The 20,056-nt window shown below is 41.2% G+C and overlaps 1 protein-coding gene across 3 annotated transcripts in view; it reads left to right on the top strand.

Moving 5' to 3' along the window:
• Window positions 1-885: 885 nt before the first annotated feature.
• Window positions 886-20,056, top strand: part of GRM3 (glutamate metabotropic receptor 3) — a 104,093-nt gene continuing 84,922 nt past the window's right edge. For all 3 annotated transcript variants that reach the window (XM_054280195.1, XM_054280180.1, XM_054280189.1), the window contains exon 1: window positions 886-1,592. The gene's annotated coding sequence lies outside the window, so the exon portion shown is untranslated. The remainder of the gene's footprint in view (window positions 1,593-20,056) is intronic.

The raw sequence follows: 20,056 nt of genomic DNA, 5'->3' as shown, positions 1-20,056 counted from the left end.
ATAAGCAATGAAGCCACACATAACACCAGCAATGCCCCATGCAGCATGGCTCAAACTCACCCCCTCTGAAGTCAAGGCATCCATCCTCTCTGACTCTTACAGCTCACTCCCCTCACTGGGTTTAATTCTTTCTTTAGGACCACAACCTTCTGTTAAAACTCCAGCTGATGTAAACCTACAGTTTTCAAATATATACAAGCCAAAAAGTACCTTTCTTTTTCCCTTTGCATCCAGCTTTGCTGCACTCTGAAGTGATCTTTTCTCAGTAACTATTTTTCTGCTCTCTTCCCAGTTAGACTATAGAGAGATGATGTAAAGGCTATGGATAATACATATACATGTATCTGTATATACAAATGCATATGCATATATACATATATTTGTGTGCATATATTGGTATATTCACTTTGTATCTATCTATCTATCTATCTATCTATCTATCTATCCATCCATCCATCCATCCATCCATCTATCTATGTATCCATCCACAAACATACATACGTACATACATACATGCATACACCAAGTACATTCTTTTTCTAGGAGATGCAGAGCAGAAGCAAATTGATCAAGCCAGCTGGAAGCGAGAAGGCAGGAGGACGGTGCTACAACGCCCTGAACCGCCTGGGCTCTCCTGGCTGCTCTGCGCTCACCCTGCCCGCTCCCGGCTTTTTGAGGATGCGACAAGTCGCAGTGCCGGGGCGCAGCATCCTCGGAGGAGCGCCGGTGCTCCCCCCGCCCCGGCCCCGTCCAATCAGGGCGCTGGGGGAGGGATGCTCGGGGCAGGGATGCAGGGTTGCCAGGCGACAGCAGCGTCCCCGTGTCCCGTCCCCCCCAGCCCCGTCCTCCCCCCGGGGCCGGGCTGCGCTCTGCCCGCGCTGCCGGCGCAGTTAAACAGCCGCGGGGAGCCCCGCAGCATGGGGCTCGCTCCTTCCCCGGGCTCCCGCCTCAGCCCCGCTCCCGGCCGTGCCCGGAGCCGTAGCCAGCTCCGGAGTGGGAATTCGGAAGGCAGTGAATGAATAAATGGTAGGGATAGGGCTCAGCCGGCCCCTCCGCGCAGCGCCGAGCGCCGGGGGAGGCGGGCTGCGAACGCCAGCCAGCTCCCACTCCCTGTCTTTGCAACTCTAGGTCGCCTCCTAATTTAAAGCTTTGCACCAATCCCCTTTGCCCGGAAAGGAGAGGAAATCTAGAAAGATGCCAGGCTGCGAGAAGGGACCCCAATTGACAGCGCCGGTCCCGGGCGCTGCCGGGCTGAGCGGAGCCAAAGTTGGTCAGAGGAGCGGGGAGCGGGTGCTCCAGAGGAGCGGGGAAAGGAAGGGGATCATCGCTTGGTGATCGCGACCTCTCCGTCCCGTTGTCCCCCTCTTCTCCTTCCCTCACAGCTTACCTCTGGCCACTTAGGAGGCCTTGATGAGTTTCCATCGGGATCCGATCCAAGGCGGGGGGGAGAAAGGGTGATTGTTCCCAGAGGAAGCGGCTCGCACAAGTTTGGGGGGTGACACTCCCCGGTGGATGTTTAACGAGCACATCGGGAAGCCCGCGATGCCCGGGGGCAGCTGGAGACCCTCACCAGGACCTGTCCTCATCGCACGGTAAGAAGCTGGGCGCTGCTATCCTGCGTCCTGGTCCCTGCATCCCACATCCTCCCTCTGCATCCTGCGTCTCGGATTCGTGCATCCCGGTCCTCACATCCCCGTATCCCGCATCTCAATGCTCGCATCCCACTCCCTGCATCCCACACCCTGCAGCCTGGATCCCTGCATCCCGGGTCCCTGCAGCCCACCCCCGCCCCATTCTGCCCTCTGGACCGGACGCAGCCGCTGCCCCGGGGGTTGCGGGTTGTGCAGCCGGGAAAAAGTTTGGAGCAGCGAAATGCAGGGAGATTTTCTGACGGGATTCAGGGGGCAGGAAAAACGGGGAAGGGGGAGCAGGAGATTTTACACTTGCAGAGCAAGGGTAGGGTTCAGGGGCACCCCTGTGGTTGACAGCTGGGGGAGATGGGGCAGTGTGCAGAAAGGAGCTGTGTGCAGATGTTGCCCAGAGGTTCCTGCTCCCACAGGCTTTGGAGGTGAAGGGATGAGATCTAAGCTTGCCATCCTATGCCCTTCCTTATCCTGGGGTGAAAAGTGCCAAGCCAGCAGCTGGGAAAGCTATGCTGCGTGCCCAGCTCATCTCCCTGGATCTGCTGCTGGGAGAGAGGTGGGGAACCTTAAAGAAATTGGAAGTGCTTTGCTCCTCTGGGAGTATCTCCTCTGCAGGGACCTGGCTCGCTCCAGGATCCTAAAATTGGATTATTTCAAAAAGGAAGGAGAGATTAGCAGGGATGATATAGCCATTGTAACTCTGCCTCAGATATACAATCTGTGTGTCCATGGGAGTGCACAGGAGCTGTACAGGGGTGTGTGTGCTTCTGGAGCTGTCTGTGCCTGTGGATGAGCCATGTCCCTGTGTCTCTGGGTGTGCAGGTGTGTGTATCTGTGCCTGTGTGTTTGCTTGGATTCATGTGGATGCTTTACACGTCCAGATTCATAGGAATGTGTTTTTTATTCTGAGGCAGGGTTTATCTAACCCTCTGTAGACCTAGAGGTGTGTGGGTACATACCTTCCATCCGTGTGTGTGCCAGCCACACGTGTGGGTGTGAGAAAGTGTATCTCTGTGCCAGGGTATAGGTAGGATTGTGGAGGGAGAGTTGGATTTTGGGGGCTTTATCCCCCTAAGTTATCACAGAGATTCAATGTATCATTTTATGTACACATCTGTGTATTTCAGCAATCTTGATAAAACTCAAGCAATTGATAAAAACCTAGGCAGGCATCTCACTAATACTGCATTGAACTGAACTAAGGATTTGCTGGTAGTTTGGGAGTTCTTTGGCTTCTCAGTTCATGCCACCTGCTGAAGATGATTTTAGCTCTTTTTGTTGTTGGTGGTGGTTTTTTAATTAGGTAAATCATCTTTAAAAACATTAAATTGGAAGACTACGAAACAGAACAGCCTGGGACACAGACTGGTACCTATTTCAGCTTGCATAAGTATATGTCTCATGTTGATTAAATATTCATGAAAACAATTTGAAAATCACACAACCCACCTGATCAAATACATATTTTAGAAAAAATTATGGTTTTCATTTTGTTGAAATGCACCTAAATCATGATTAATTCTTTTGCTATTATTTATGGTAATAAATGTATTATAAGAAAAGGTAACTACTCCAGTTGTATTGGGAAACATTGCACAATAAGCTAATTTTATTCATAGTTAAGGTAATAGAAAAATTATACTTCTGTAATGTTCATTCTTTGAGTGAAATCAGTAACAATTCATGCAAATCCTTCTTAATGAACTGATTATTTGAAGAGCAATGCAAGCTAATCTTCCTCTACTAGAATATTTCATACTTTAATTTCGGTGAGTTTTTCTTGTTTGTTTGTTTGTGGTTTGTTTTAGAAATACTGCTCTCCACTACTCTCAATATCTCTAGAGCCCTCCATTATATATAAAATATATAACACACCTCAAAATAGAAAAAATATTGGTTGCTTTACTGCTCTATAACTTGAAGACAAGTAAAATGGTATTGGTATCAAGTACATTAAAACTAGACTTTCATCCTGGAGCCAAGATGCTTTTCTAATCACTGTTGATGCTTGCCTGGGTTACTTGTGTTGATGACCTACTTATAAGCTTCTACAAAAAAAGGAATAAAGTTTTTTTAGGCAAATGTTGACACCTTGTCTAGGAGTAAGATTCTAATTTTATCATTGAAAGACTGGATCTAAAGCAAGATGCAGGGATAAGGTATCTTTCTGGATTCACATAATGTTTTTACAGTTAAATAAATGTGACAAAGCAAAGCACTAAATCAGCCTGGAAAGCCAAAATAAAAGAAATACATTACAAACAATGCTATCATTCAGTTCAGTGGTCTGTGTTACATAAGTGGAGCTGAATTTGGAAACGAAGGCAGCGTAGGGGCATGTAGTGACATTAAAGAAAGAACAATTTGGATGTTCTTTGTGAACACAACTTGCCCATGGCAGTGTCCTACAGAACATAAGTTGTCCTGTGGCTCACGGAGTCCTGTATGGGATACTACAAGACATGAAAGACCTGGTTCTAATGTTGCTTCTGCAACGTTATGGGGTCAAATTGAAATTTTTCCTTAAAGCCATGGGCTAAATTCTCTGTTTGCCTACAAGAATTCAGGTGGGTACATGAGTGGTGCACCCACCAAAAGTCTGGTTTAGCAGTGCAATTTGAGAAGCCAGCCTCAGATTTCACAGGGTGTGAGAATCTGTCTTTGAGGCTGTTAAATTTGCCAACATCCTACTGAAGGGACTTAATTCTCTGATCAGTTTCTGAAAGCTGTCTCCAAAGTCCTATAAAGTTTTATCAGGATTGTTGCACCTTGTTTGCTCCAGCTTGTTGTACTATAGCTATTGATCAGTTAGTATGAATGTTTGCCTTTGGTAAAGTGACTCTGAGGATGTCACAGAACACCACCAAGGTGTTTGACACTGTCCAGGATCAGACAGCATCACTCTCTATGTGGGAATGTGCATAACTATGGCAAGCTACATCAGATGTTGTGAAGGTGGTGTAATATTCACTCTTGGGGCATTTTTCTGCTTATTGGTATAAAACTGAGAGCTGGTTTAAAGCTTAATCAAGAACTTAGTCCAGGTCAGAGAGTTAAAGAGAAAATTGTCCTCTTGCTCTCTTCTAGTATGGAGAATAAGTCTATTCTTTAATCCCTGAGTGGGTTGCATTTGCAATGCAGGGGTATCCACAGCCAACAAAACAGGGTGACCAGAGGGAGAATGAGCCACCCTGCCCCTGCAGAGCAACACCCTGGTGGACCTGGGGTCCAAAGGTGGCAGGAAAGGAGGGAAGTATCCTTCAGTGGTACCATCCTCCTAAATCTGTGCCTATAAGTGCTTCTTGCTATGAGTTCTAGCTAATAATCCAGCCCTAAACTGGCAGAAAAAAAAAATTAGAACACATTTTATTTTATGAAAATAAAGATTGACTGAAAATCCTGAGTTTAATTTAGCAGTAAGAGTAAAATGACCAAAAATAAAAAATTCCTCCAAGGCACAATGCTGCCTGGGAATAGCCTCAATGCAATTGTCAGGTGTTTCCACTGGGACAAAACCACAGTTCATTGTTAGAGTGCTTCAATCATTACAGATTAGTGCAATTTCTTCAAGTTTCTTTCTTCAGGTAAGCCCAGAATGCCCTGTGTGATCTCAATGGATTTGCTGGTTTATCTATTGCCTTAACAGGTTTTCAGACATTAATTTCAGGGATGTGCAGATTTTAAAAAATACTGCAAGAAGTATAATGTCTTGTTTCCAGCTGCCGTTTGAGAGTAATGCAGTAAGTTTTCATGGGGAGTAAATCACTGTGAACCTATCAAAGCCAAAAAGAAGTTACAAGAGCTCAGCAAATTACACCCAAAAAAGGCTGTAGAACTATATTGCTTTTATCTGATATTGGTCCTCTAAAATATAAAATTATACAGTTGGAGCAATTATTATGCTCATTTTCATAGCTATGCTGAGATTATGGGAGTATTTGCATAGCCAGCAATGATAGTGCTTGAGTAGGAACATATGAGCTCCTCATGTAAATCAACAGGCTTTCCCAAAAATGTAAGAGTCAGGTTAGCAGCTTTTCCAAACTGTCTGAGACCCACATGGAAAAGCATGGCCTTAACCCCAGTCATTGAAGCACCTTTCCTTCAAAACACTTTAAAGTCTGGCAAGAAGCTTGAACTTGATAGTACTGGTGACCCTGACCTTGCAAGTCACTTTCCCAGTGCATCCAAAGGGATACAGCATGATCACCAAGTACAAAAACAAGATCAAATATGCATTAAGCAAGGTGTGGAGAGAGGGAATCGCTGATAAACTTTTCATGGATGAAATGGGAACTTGGGCTTTTGGTGGATGCTGTCAGATCTTGAAATTCTCCGTTAGAAAAGTGAATAGAGGAGGGAAAAAAGTTGTGAAAACATAAAAAAAAAATTGAGGAAAATATCTCTGTACAAGAAAAAATGGGAAAAATAAAGAGAAGCAAATTGCTTGATAGAAAAGGAAAAAATTATCAGTAGAGATACTCAAATGACTATTCAAGCTGGAAGAGAAGTAAATTAAATGATAAGCCAGTTGTGGGAAGAAGAGATTTTAAGGCAGATGAAGGTGGTGAAGTCAATGGAGACATTGTCAGATTCCAGAGGAAAATCAAGCAAGTCTGCACAAGAGACAATTGAGTCAAAAGCTAAGTGGGAGACCACAAAGCCAGCAAATTCATAGAAGAGATCTGTAGTAGGAGAAATCATGGGATAATTGGTTTTTCATGTGGAGAAGGATGAACATGTTAGTTTAGAGCACCCTTTAAGGAACAGGGTACCTGAAAGAAGCATTGCTCAATAGGTGAGGTAGAGTATGCCAGTGAGAAGAAACAAAAATGCTCTTGAGAAAATGAGAAATGCTTGAGGAGAGAACAAAGCAATGAATAAAATAGGGAAGCCAAATGAAAGGACTGTGGACTGGCAGGACATCAGAGGAAAAGCATTGACAAAGGCTGGAAGAAGGGATTGAGAGAAAAAAAAAAAAAATGAGAGAAAAGAAAAGAGTATCAAAGGGTGTGGGAGGTACAGAAGAGCCATCTCCCACTGGTTCAGAGGAGGAGCTGGGGCCTGGGCTTGCCAGGAGGAAAGAGCTGAAGGGAACCTGAAAACTGAGAAAAACCTTTGTCTAGAACATGGCATGCTGGTGGAAGACAGAGAGAAGAGAAAATGTGCAGAATGTAGAGACTGACAGCACCCTCAGCTGAGGGTAAAACTTACACATTAGCTTCCACTCCCACGAAAAGCTCCACTACCAAGCCCACACACAAACCAGGGACAATTTTTGTGTGTTACCTGAATGCTGCACCTGGAGAAGGGACACAAAACTGCACAAGATGGGGCTCTCCAGAGCCTCAGCCCCTGTGGGTTGTGGTGCTGGTCCTCCAAATCTCCACAGGGATCCTGCCCTGTGCTCTGGGAAGGAGGATGCTGCAGGGAGCTCACCTGAATCCCTGCAGCACTGGGATTCTTCTCTGGGATGAGCCCTGCAGAGAAGCTGGATGAGATAAGAGAGCAACAAGGGGCTGCCTGATTATATTGAGAGATTCTAAACTGCTTCCAGCAAAATTAATCTGTCAGATGCCAAATCTAACACTGAAGGGACATTAATGGCTTGCAACAGGCTTTGAACACTGTGTAGTCAAACCAATGGTGAGGTGTAGGATGGGATGCAAGAGGAAAAGGGTTTGAAAATCTTACAAAATATTGTTTCACACCTAAATTCCTAAATTTTATCCCCAAATATATTCCTAAATTTTTTCAGCCCTAAAAGTTCCTAAATATTGTGATGTGACTCCCTGCCCCACAGACATGGAATGGCAGTAATTGTCTCTGTTCTAGGAATGCAGGTTAAACACACTCCTCCTCCCTGGTGAGCAAAGAAGCCCTGTGGGAAGCTAATCTGGGTTCTCTGAAAACCTCCTAAACCTTTTTGACCTTTTTGACCTTGAGCTGTTAAAAGTACCGCTCACTTGTACACCAGGATGGTTATTTTCCATAACATAGCTGTGATTAAGTCTCCCTAGATCCCAAACTGTCCCCAGCTTGTGTGTGCCTGGCCTCCACGATGGGTCACCTGCAGCTGGGCTTGAGGGAACATTTCTACATGTGTGTTCTGTAAGAGATTTTTGGCTGAGGTATTTTTGGATCCAGTACTTACTGCCTTGCAAATTCTATATTGCTCTATAATCATTATGCATTATATTGTTATTACTAATTAAATTCACATTGATTGCATCATCTAGTGAAGAAATTGCCAGGAAAGCATGAGAAGACATGTTCTGCTAAGTGTTTAAAAATATTACATTTGTAATGCTTAGCAGAAATTGGCTGCCCTACTGTTAGACTCACTTAGCAAGAAATGTGATAAAAGTCAAGAAGCAAATTTTGGGGAGGTTTCCAGAACTCATAGAATGATTAATTTTCCCTTGTATTTATCTGTATTTTCATGACAAGAGAAAGCAGAGAAATAGTCAAAAAGATGGAGGAAAAGAAAAAGATAAAAATATTGTGCAGTAACACATGTAGGGTTCAGTATGAGGTATTAAAAAAGTATGTATGAATCAGCTCACGTGGCTAAGAAATGCCAAAAATTATATTTCTCTGCAAGACCATTTAAAAATTGCTATTTTTATGCAAAAAATATAATTGGTCTTGTCATAACAAATCAAAAAGTTTTCAAAAACTCTCTTAAAATTTTTGATGAGATTATGTGTGTATTTGATTGTTCAGTGTCACTAGTCAAGAATGTGACTATGGACATCTTTGCTTTTCATCACAGATTTTTAATGGCATTTTTACAAACCTTTAGTCAGTCAGAAAGACATCTTCACTGTGTATCAACGGAAACTGTTTTTGCTTCCTTTGTAAAACTTCCAGATGTTTCTATAATACCACAAAAGAAATATCTTGATTTTACCTTGTTATGGAAGTATTCTGCCAGTATTTAGCTCTGCCTTGCATAAATCAGGAGAGAAAACCACCCACATGGGGCATCAATGTAGCAATATGGGATTAAACTTTGGCAAAATCATGTGAAAAGGACACCTTGCAACACCTAGTAGACATTACAGTGCATTATTTGCATAGAGACTATTAAGTTTCTTGTTTTCCTTATTATGAAATACTTGCCCATAAAATAATATTTTACTAGAAAATCTGCAAAGTTTATAAGAATCTTCTTAGATATTTTCCAAGCCCTGTAAGAAGACACTAAAGTATACTTGTTAAATCAATCTTGTAAGTGTTTCATTGTGCTCCCTTGGGATCTCTTAATTGTGCTGCTCATTTTGTTCCTCGCAGCCACCATGGCTTTAGAAGAGCCCTGACAATACCAGAGATCAGCAGACAATGTGTTTTATTAAACAGGTACAGGCTCATCCTGCACTGACTGATGATGAGGTTGAGTTATCAGGAAAGTCTTTGCTCTCAGAAGTTGAGGAAAAGGAGTGTGGGAATGGTAGACAAACACTCAAGTCTGCTTTAGCCAAATACTCCCAAACCATACAGCTCAAGCTTCTTTGTCCACTATTTTTACAAAATGCATTTACCTTAAAAAAAAATAGGGCATTTGCTTCATAACCAAGAAAAGAAATAAACTGTCTACCTCCGGTCTCAAAAGCAGAGCAAACCCCAGTGCTGTTCCAACAAAAGCAACATGCAGTCCATGTCTTTTTCATCCACTCACTTGTCTCTGTAGCTGTCATAAGGTGCATTTACATATGGCAAATCCCACAGCTGATTGATTAAGATGATTCTATGGGTGAAAAGGGAGCATGACTTAATGGAGTTGCTCCAGGAATACAAATAAAATCAGATAATTTTCAGAGGATAATAACTTTCCTTTCTGAAGTGGACTTTGAATCTCTAAGAAGAGAATAGCTCTGCTTAAAGCAATCTTTGCTCCTTCTCTCAGAAGTGATCTCCGAATAATTGTGCAGTTTAGCTGAACTTTGCTTTCCTTGGTATCCTAGGAGAAAAGCTCTGACAGACTGGGAATTTTAACTTGTTTGTAATGTAAACTCAGTATACTGGTGGTGCTTTTTCAACACTCCAGAAACTGCTTGGGAGGAAAAAGAAATAAATAAAAAGGCTTTGATCCTCTGAGCAAACAAAGAGGGGAGAAGGAGGTTAAAAGAACCATCATTTGTTAAAGGCAGAGAAGGAAAATGTGGGAAAGGTGTTTCTATTTTAACAGTTTCAGAGACTGAAAGAAATATCAGACACTTTAACAGCATTAGAGGGTTTTGAGGAATAAGGTTTGATGCTTTAGTTTTATTGTGTCATTGACATTTTTGAGATTCCTAAGGATTATAAAATTCTCAATAATATCAGTCATCTAAACAAGATTTTTTTTCCCCAAAAGCAGATATCCAGGACAAAGCTTAGTGATTAATACTAATACCTTGAGTATCAAGCTCAGATAAACATATTCCTAGTGACATTATTCAGCATGGAGAAAGGATGAGTTTAGTCTGGGAGTAACACCAGGCCCTGGGAGCTGAGATTTAATTAGTATATCAGGTTTTTGGCCAAAGGGTGGATGTAAATTGAAGCTTGAAGTAGCAAGGAGGGGTTTGGCCCAGCTGTGCCCTGTTGGATGCTTATCTCTGAGTGATGCTTCACTCCCTAAAATGTAGGTATTTTGGCCAGTAGGTAAGATGAAGTCAAGTCTTACATTACTTCTACCTCTCTGCCTGTCTGTTTCACATTTTCTTAAGGAAGGAAGCAGACAAATAGTTCCACTTGTACCTAACCACCTTAAATCAATGTCCAGGGAGCAGCTGCAGAGTAATAGGGTTTCTTAGTCCTGTGATTTCCTGGCAAGGGCACAAGGTTCCAATTAGAACTTATCCTGAGAGAGTGCAGTGTCCATTAGGGTAGAAATGGATGGAAAGAAGCCCTTTTTTATGTAAGATTCTTCATTTTCAAAGATTGTACACAGTGTTCCCTTTGCCTGGACGCAGCATTTAGAGTTCCACAGATAATGACACCAGCAAGGACTTCGTCTGATCCATCTCTCCCTCCAAAGATTGCATAAACTGTCCTTAAGTCTTTATTAACTGATACTTGTTGAATGATTTCCTTAAAATCTGCAATGACAGACATTTCACAGCCTCTTGCAGAAGCTTCACTGCTTTTATGGACAGAAGGTCTCCAAAAGTTTAACTGAATCCCACATTTTGCAACCAAGCCTATCACTCTTATCCTCTCTGCTATGGAAATTTGAAGCAATTCAGTATTTTCTTTTCCATTCCAGCCTTTTATATTGCAAAGGGATTAGATTTTGGCTGTTAAATGCTCATTTAGGTAATGTTCCCCTCAGTCATCTCCTCCTGACTCAGTGAAATAACTGGTTTTCTTTTGACATTTGCTTTTTTAAGTAGCTTGTTTTTCTTGCTGTTTTCCTTTTTGCCTTCTCCAGTAGCTCGTCTGGACCCATATCCAAAAGATGAGTACAGACAATGAAGGGGTTGACTTCCCTTGTCTTGAATACAGCATTTCTCAAAGAAATCTTCTGTACCATTTCTTGCTTCTGCTCTCCAAGCCTCACTCCAGTCAGCATTTTGCCCACAGAACCCCCAGGACCTGCACAGAGCCACAGTGATGCACTTGTCCTGTCGCATTTCAATTTGGTATATTTTTTTTCTTGACCTTTTGTGGTCATTCCTAGTTTTAACCACATCCACCTCCAACCAAGTAACTGTCAGCCCTCACATCCACATTAAATATTTCAGAAGAAAAAATTTTAAGGCAGTTTGAACAACCTGTTGCTTTGTCTTTGCCCGAAGGGTCTATGTGGACCATGGCTTCTCTTGGCTAAAGAGAGGAGATGCTTGGCTGCTCCATTGTCTACCACGTCTCATGTGCAGGAGGAGAGGCCTCCAGACCAACTCCAAGCATTAAATATGCTGATGAATACTGCAGAGTGATGATACAGATGTGTGGTGGGTACTCCTTTGGGTATTCCAGCTGTAGGCCCATGGAAAGGCAGAAGCTGCTCAGGTTTCAGGCTCATGGTCACAGAACCAGGAGGTCTCAAATGAGGTGTTCAACCTTGCTGCTGGCAAACCCATACAGAGTTCATCTACATTAAGCCTGATGAATATGGCATTTGGCAAGAATCCAGAACTTCATGACTCCTAGACACACTTTGTGCCTCACTTGTTTAATTTCTCTTATTAAGGCTCAAACTTTTCCCTGGCCAGTCTAGAATATTTCCCAAAATGTCCAGGAAGTGAATAATGTCAGAGAGGTCCTAATGAAGCTGCCACAGGTACCTGCCCCAAAAGGCTCCTTAGAGAACTTTTTACATCTGTTAGATTCATGCATAGGAGAGTATTACTTACCACTAAAAAACAAAACCAAAAAAAAGAAAAAAGGAAAAGAAAAAAAGAAAAAGAAAAAGAAAAAAAGAAAAAGAAAAAGAAAAAGAAAAAGAAAAAGAAAAAGAAAAAGAAAAAGAAAAAGAAAAAGAAAAAGAAAAAGAAACTCAGGAAGGAAAAAATAAAAAGCTCGTGTATCTGTAGTAATTAATGGACCACCTTACTATTCCAAAAAAAATGTTTCCTCTAGCCTTCAAATTAATCAACATGCTGTTTTAATATACCTCAGTGAATTAAAACACATCCAGTCCAACTCACTTTTTCCTGACCATTAACTCCCAAGCCTTGAATTCCCCCTGAACAGGTAAGCAGCTGCTTTGAAGATTTAACTGGCCTGACTCTACCATAGCAGAAGCCACCATTATGTGTGAGAGAAGTCCCTTTTCTCTGTCTAACTTGGTCATATTGGACAGCTAAATAATCACTCCTGGGATGCACTGGGTGAAAGGGAAGATTGGTGTCCATGTGAGACAGAAATGTTTTACAGTCTGGGGTAGGGAGACAGAGAGGCATATTCAGGCAACCCATGGATGCACCTTGATGGTTTTTTTCTCTCCACTTGTAGTATGGGCAACCCCAAATGCTCATCTGATATGTTGGCTCTGGAACCTAGACCATACCTAAAATAAAATAAAATAAATAAAATAAAATAAATCCAGTACCTAACATACACTGTCTGATCATGGTCGGCAGGGCCTGGCATTGTAGTGGCACTTATTGAATGGCCAACAGTGTGTTCCCAAGGCCTTAAAAAACCAGTTTCCAGGTAGATTCATCTCTATTTAATCAACAGGATTTATCTCACTAGTATTTTAGAGTGCTGCAATTTTTTGCAACACTTTTTTTAAAGTGCCAGGTAATAGGTCCTCTGGCATGTCCCATTTTTGTCCATTCTCATTTATGAGAGGGTTTCCATGCCAATGATTATAATTAAATACTAATATAAGTAGTTTTCAAAAATAAAAGCATATTTGGAATGATCCATGTTTATCTTTAGAGACTAAGAGCAGCAAAGACTAATGGATTGAGAGGGATTAAACACAAGGCTAATTGTTCATTAGGCAACCTAAGACCAATTAAGTGTGCTAATCCATTCAATATTTTTTCTAGCTATTTCCATTATTATCCATGTCAAAATTATTTTGCATGTATTAATTCACCTATGCTTATTTATTAATAACAAAACCTCACTTGAAATGCAGGTCTTGCATCCTATGGTCCTTTCTCAAGCCAAACTTCCATGGCAGCAGTAGCAGAAGGAGTTCAAGATGTGACTGGAACTCTCTGCACTGCTCTTCTCCTAAAATAAAATGCAAATTCTTTCAATAAGATTAATGTGAGTGCATTCTCCCTCTGTATTGATTCCAGATACTCCCCATGTTTAATTAAGACATATTTTTATGCAAAATTATGCATAGATCTATGCAGTGTTCAATGAAAGTGGTCCAGACTGTACCTGACCAAAAGAATTGATCTAAAATTTATTGCTGATTGCTGACTATTATTATGAATTAGTTTTTACATTATTTTGATGTGGATTGATTATCTGTTTGCCAGATAAGTAGACAGAGAGTTATTGATAGCTAACTTGATCATCATGTCTTCCAAGTTTTAAAAAGTAATTTTTTTTTCCAGCTCAGTTACACATTAATATTGTCAGATTCTGGCTTCCAAAATAATCCTTGGAGGAAAACAGACATCATAAAATTATTCACAAAGATATTACCACAAATACAGGAAATGAGCCACAGGCCAGGTAGCAGTGCAACAGGAATAGGTTTAAGGCTATGGAAGCTCAGAAGCAGAACATGACTCAACACCATGGTATCATATTGCTGTGGAAAAAGGACATTTTCTGCTAGGATTAATTAACAGGAATATTGTCTTCAAGATACAGAATGTAAACATTAATCTCTACCCAACACTAGTAGGGTTACTTTTGGAGTGTGGTGCCCAGTTTTGGGAATTATGTTTTAAGAAAGGCTATAAATCTCTTGGAGTGCACAGAATATTAACATGGAGAATTGTGTGGAACAAATAGATTTGTCACAGGTAAGTAAAAGGCTTAAACTGTCAACACAGAAGACTAGACCTCAGGAAAAGCTTTTAATTGTAAGGAACGGGAAAGACAGAAAAAACTGCTGGTAAATCGAGGAAGTTCCTGTCACCAAAAAAAAGTTACCCAAGACAGGAGTTAGATTGGACATAAATAAAATTGATCTTGACTTGGGCAATAGCAGAGGAAGATCAAGGTCAGGAGTTTCAGGGATCCTTCTAACCCTTCTCTTGTCTCAGTGACCTGAACATGATTCAGGGCTCCTATGCCAGGGTCTGTATTTTGCAAAGCTCTCATGGTGAGGTGCAGCAGAGGCAGTCAGAGCAGGGAGCATCACACTCCTCTTGGGAAAGAGAGGGGAAAATGGACAAATTGCAGGAGCAAACAAGGTTGTCCTGCAAGAGAGAGACAAGCTCTGCCATTCAGGGGCAAATCAGGTGTATGTGCAGGGCAAGAAGGGATCACAAGCCTCTGCTCGGTTCACACACAGACTCCTTATAAGTGACCTCAGTAAAGACAGACACATCATGTAAAGACCATGAGCAGCCTCCCCTCTTACTCTAGGGGCTGTGCAGAAGCCCCTGTGTGTCTGCAAAACCAAGCATTAAAAGAGATCTAATATTAGGACAACAGAGAAACAAGAAAGGAAGGAGCAGCATGACTTGTGCTGTCAACTTTAAAGTCTACTCTGCGTGTTCACAGGCTTTGATACCCTCATGTGTAGGCAGCAAGCTATAGAAGGTTATAAACTTATGTATGTTTTTGGAATATTTGCATAAGGAAATGAATGCAGTAAATCTGTTGACGTCGTCAATGCAGAACTACCGTAACTCTGAGGCTTTCTGCACTGCAGTGATGATTATGAAACTAGTAGGTAGTTTATGTTATTAACTCAAGGCTTCATCTTTAATAAATACTCATAAAGCACATCAGCAAAAGCAGAAACTGCAGGAACATGAGTAGGAAATTTGTGACATGCCCTCTATCATAGATAAATTGTTAACACTGCTGTTCTGTAATTATTTAATCAAAAGCATACTTAGGGAAAATCTGAAATAACAGAGAGATTTCATTTTTTAGACTAAGAGTCCTATCTTCATGTTAATTACTGAAGCAGGGTTATAGTATATTTTAATAGAAGTGTGAGATGGTATTGAAATTCAAATAACTCCTTTGAGGTTTTATGGCTCATACAAAATGCAACGAAATTCAGAAAGAAAAAATTTTCCAAATTAATAATTCTTTCTTAAATAAAGATAAAAAATTAGATGTTGTCTTCTAAAAGGACACTATGTTTCATCGTGAGTTTGTGAAAAAATATTCGTGTAATGGATTGGAAAGATATGTCATGTACATTACACTCTTTTCTATCCTGAAGTTTTCCTTTCATTCAAAAGATGCTGCAACTTTCATCATTCAAGGCCTGTCAGCATTGACCCTAGAGAATACTGAAATATTCCTTTTGTCTGCCCTAAATCAGGTGAATAACAAAAACATATTGATTTTTCATACTGTAAAAATAGTTCACAAATGTAATAAAAATTTAATTCAGAATTCAGTGGGTCAAATATTAGATTGTGATAAATTAGCAAGAAACAGTGGAGCTGGTCTATGTTACAGCAACTGGCAGTGTTGTTCAATTTGTCAGCAGTGCAGCACTTCCATCATTTAATGGCTTCAACAGATAATAACATCTGCAGTTTTGGGCCTTCAAAGTCAGCTCCTTCCTTCCCTTACTCTTGCTCAAGCAGTAGAGAGGACTTTGCAGCAAAATATTTTCACTGTAATAAAACATAAAACATCTCACTTGCCCCTCTCACTGAGAGTGGCTGCTGCACTCTGAGCTTGGCCATCACCAGTAGGAAGCTGCTGAGGAGATGATGGCATGAGAACATGAGTCATGAGCATGTCCCAATCCCCCAACTAGTGTAAATCAGTGTAACTGCACTGTTACAAGCTCCAAGGACAGAGGTAGCTTGTAAATACAGGAAATATAGGGGTTGTGCAACATAAATAAAGCCAGAAGAGACAATTCAATCTCCTGCCCCAAAGCAGAGTCAGTATTATTGTGTCACTTCTGGAAAAAAGGTTACTTTTTCTTGAAATCTTGTGATGGTAAAGACTCCACAACTCTCCCAGACAGCATGTCCCTGTGCCTCAGCACCTTTATGATGAGAACATTTTCCCCTAGTGTCTAGCCTAAATATTTATTTTTACACTTTGAGTTCATTTCTGCTTTAGCTAATGACTGGCACCAAAGTTCTTTCATCCCAATTAATTTCTCACACCCTGAGCTTGATGCAGCTTTGCTTACAATCTGGTCTGGCCACAGCTGTGATGAACCTGAGACTGCTGATTGGATTTGGAAAACTGTGAGTCTCAGGCTGGTGTATCTATGCCTTCTCTAGAGGTCTGAAACTGGCACACTTCTCAGTCTGAGAGATCTTCCAGTCTGCTGAACTGGCCATCAAGCCATGAAACATTCATTGCCTCTGGAAAGGGCCAAAGTAATGCTCCTGAAAAAAAAACCAGAGTCTTAGGATTGGGTTTTTTCTTTGTCACCTATTACAGGAACATTCTGTTAGGGTTTTTAACATAACAAATAGATACAAAGACATGTTTTAGACTGTGTGATTAGTACAAAGGAAAGTACTATCTCATCAGGGGGATAATGCTTTCTTTCTAAGTTGTAGCACCTCTAATCTTGTGCTCTTTAGTGAGATGACAAACGTCAGCCTGCGCATTTAGTGGTTTTAAATGGCATGGAGTTTTTGTTGCATTATGGTTCCAACTAATGCTTAACATTATTATCTCTTATGCTCATTAAAGGAAATGTTTAGTTTCTATCAAAGTAAAGGACTTAGTGTTAGGTGAAGAAAATAGCATTGGTTTGAAAATGAAATAGTGCATAAGTAAAAGAAAGAGCTATTGCTGGTGAAAAGAGCTTTGATGAAAACATCATTGAGAATGGCAGAAATGTCTTTTTCTCTGATAATTTCTTCTCTATTAATGGCCTATTCTGCTATGATCAATAAAAACTCCTTCAAGGGTCACAGTGCTTCCTAAGCTGATTACTGCAACAGAAACAAATTGGTTCAAAGCCTTTCCTGAGTAAACAGTTACTGATAACACTTTATCTTCCCTGTTCATTGCTCTTCACTAGGGCTTGGTCTTCCCTGGCAAAGCAGCTGGAGACAGCAGCCTTGGCTGGACCTCAGGCTGGGGGGCATTCCCACAATGAGAAGATTCACTGTGGCATTTTCCAGGCCCCTGATCAACCTCACTTGTACCAGGGTCAATTAACTTACCCTGAGATGTAAAGAAGGAGATTGGCATTGTCTGGTGGTCAGAGACTTGTGCAGACTTTTCCAGGGCTCTTGTCCTCATTGCTGACTATCAGCCATGCTTTAGGGCCTGGAGCTGTTCCTCTGTTTGTTTAGTCCTCCCATTCCACTGCAGAACCCAGGAACACAGTTTAATAACATCCTTCTGATGTCTCTAAGCCACTTTCCTCCCTGAAATTTTCCAAGAGCCTTCATAGTATGGACAGATTCCCTAGCAAACTCCTTTTTGCCTCCTGCATCTTCAAGGGGCGGTCCTCTTGAACTTGTAAGACCCTTGCTGGCTTTTTCAGAGTGGCAGCAGGCAAGAATACCTGAAATTACAAAACACTGTTATTTTCTCAGCTCAGGCACATTCTTCTGGAGTAAAATTGCAGTGCCTCAGAGGACCTTTGGGCCTGTAGGGAGGATCTGGATTGGTGCCTGGCACGTAGGCCGTGATCTCCTCACTCTTGCCCACAAACCTCCTGCTGTCTGCAGGCTGAGAACCCTGTGCCCCAGGCACTTGGGGTCGTGTGTTTCTCCAGCCCAACAAAGAGTGTGGAGAGCAACTGCAAAGGCTCAGCTGGTTACACAACTATGTTAATTATTTTGCCTCTGGGTCTCTAGTATCATTTAGTTTTCCTGAGAACTCCTCGCAGTTAACCAAATACTTGCAGTTCATCTCAGACACTTACACCACATAAAAACCTTTGCTAAGCAGGCAAGTCATTCTTTCCACTTCAAGGCAAATGAATAGATTCCTGTTGGAGCCTTTTGCTTCTGATTAATACCAACAGGGAAAGTAATATTTAATTTACCTCATGTCCTCTAAAAGACCAAAATTGTCTTGACTCCCACTCAGATGTCTGGAAGAACAAGCAGTCTTTCACCATTGCCCCTTCTATTAGATAATCTTGCTTTTTCAGAAAAAGCTTGTGAACTTTAGGGGACAGGGGTAGAGAGAAGTATTTGTAGTGACTTCTTGTACTTTTTACCACTTCTGTGGCTACCAAGGAATTGATGCTTCTTTTGGTCATTTCATTCTACAGCCTCATTTTTTTCTATACAAACCAAGGAAAAGAAGCATTTGAGGGTGGGATTTATCTCAACAGACATAAACTGAAGCCACAGTATGGAGGTCTACATATTTGGAAGGTCATAATTTATTATAAAAAAGAAGAATTACACTTTTAAGGAGGGATTCAACCGACCTCTTTTAGGCATCTAAAACATCTAGGAAGAGAGAAATAATGTTCAAAAATTGTTGGGTTTTTTTTTTTAATTTAAATAAGCAGATCACATGCATGACCATATAATCTGACTGTTTCATTACAAGAATCTCACCTAAATGTCTAGGGTGGGACTCCAGCAGTTCAGGCTGTTTTATCCATATTTCTCACAGGACTGGAATTTTAGTCATATCTTTATTCACACCCTGCTCTGTAACTGAACTCAAACAAGGTGCAATGTCAGCGAGAGAGGAAAACATGGTGCTGCTGTTTTTTTCTCTGGTTCTTGCCAAGTTGTCCTCCCTCATTTATTTCCACAAGAGTCTGCTCTGTTTCTGTTCCAAAAAGAGACACTTTTCTCTCTGCAATGCATAGGAAGAAGGCAAAGTGTGTTTGAGATCCCACAATGCCATCTTTATTATTTGGAGATAAGTTTGCCTTGAAAAATGTATTTTCTGTCCCAGAATTCAGAATTTGCCTTTCTATTGAGGTTTGACTTTTTAACTACACATGAAAGCAACAACTCACTTTTGTTGAGGAGGATCTCTCACACTATTACACTTCCTTAAGTGTAGGTAGATGGCCTCTGTCAGAGACTGAATAATGACAGACATGGGCTACAGGAGCCTTTATTTTAACCCAGTGCAAAGCTCCCTAAGTTCTTAGTGCTAAACTGTTAGTCTTGATGTGGGAATTAACACAAGGAGATCTTTTTGCTTGCATTATACAAGAAGCCAAGCTGGAAAGTCAGTTATGGCCCCTGTGCCTTTAGTTAGTAGATATGTGAATTAGCCATCCATAATCTTCAGGGATGCCAAATTAAAACTCCGTTAAAGTGAGAAAGAAATATATTAGAAAACCTAGCAAGCATTCAAGTCTAAGCTCACTGTTCATTTTGATCTTGTTGATTTCAAAGATTTGCATTTCAGACCTTTCAGAAAACATTAAGTTATTCTTTCAGTCATGTCATAGTGTCAACACATTGGTCCAATATTAAGTTACTCATATATGCAAACTCTTCTCAGTTTACATACTATGCATATGTGATAACTTTCATCTTGGTTATAATAAAGACTGAAGCAACAATTTCTGAAGCCAAAAAATTTAACATTCTTAAACTAAAACACTGCTTCCTGTTCATAAAGTTGATGTGGGCTCAGAGCTTCTGTGGTTTGAGTGTGGAGGAGGTTGCACTGCACAAATTAAAGCAAATACATTTCCTTCCAAGTGGTGCTGTCAGAAAGTCACTTCTGCTAGACTGCAGTTTTCATGTAGAGGCGTTTGCAGTATCATAAATACCTGTTCTTCCTCCTCACGTCAAGAGCCCCTGAGACCTCGGGTTCCCTAATTTCCTTTTTGAGCACAGATTCCATGACAGAGTTCACCAGAGTTTAGTTTAGTTTAAATTTGGTGCCTGGTGGGTTGA

The sequence above is a fragment of the Melozone crissalis genome, unplaced genomic scaffold, assembly GCF_028551555.1.
Source record: "Melozone crissalis strain CALT ecotype California unplaced genomic scaffold, PUWL_Pcris_2 ptg000004l_1, whole genome shotgun sequence".
In the NCBI taxonomy this organism is placed as follows: Eukaryota; Metazoa; Chordata; class Aves; order Passeriformes; family Passerellidae; genus Melozone; species Melozone crissalis.
The sequence above is the reverse complement of the archived record's forward strand: the minus strand, read 5'-3'. Positions and strand labels throughout refer to the sequence as shown.